A 294-nucleotide genomic window follows, 5' to 3' on the forward strand; every position below is an offset into this window, starting at 1 on the left:
AAGCAGCAGAGGAAATCAATGATAAGGAAATCTGCGAGGATGATTTTCTTATTAATTTCCATGACTGACTGGACTGAATTTAACGATTCGTTTGAAGCTGTGACTGACCTGTGTTACAAAGAGCTTTGTAACAAAGGAACAAGTTCCAATTCTGTTGGGAATCGTTCGTTTGGCTCACATTTGGGATGCTCGTTGTTCTGAATGTGTGGGTTTACTCTGGGTGCTCCAGTTTCTCCCACTGTTCAGGAAAAACAAAACAAAAAAAAAATAAGATCGACAAAATAATGCGGGCGG

General features: G+C 40.1%; 1 protein-coding gene across 1 annotated transcript in view; it reads right to left on the reverse strand.

Moving 5' to 3' along the window:
- The window catches only part of skiv2l (SKI2 homolog, superkiller viralicidic activity 2-like), a 72,534-nt gene that overhangs the window by 66,939 nt on the left and 5,301 nt on the right, over window positions 1-294 (reverse strand). The gene's annotated exons all lie outside the window — the stretch shown is intronic.

This window comes from Nematolebias whitei, chromosome 19, assembly GCF_014905685.2.
Source record: "Nematolebias whitei isolate Nwh7 chromosome 19, NemWhi1, whole genome shotgun sequence".
NCBI classification, from domain to species: domain Eukaryota; kingdom Metazoa; phylum Chordata; class Actinopteri; order Cyprinodontiformes; family Rivulidae; genus Nematolebias; species Nematolebias whitei.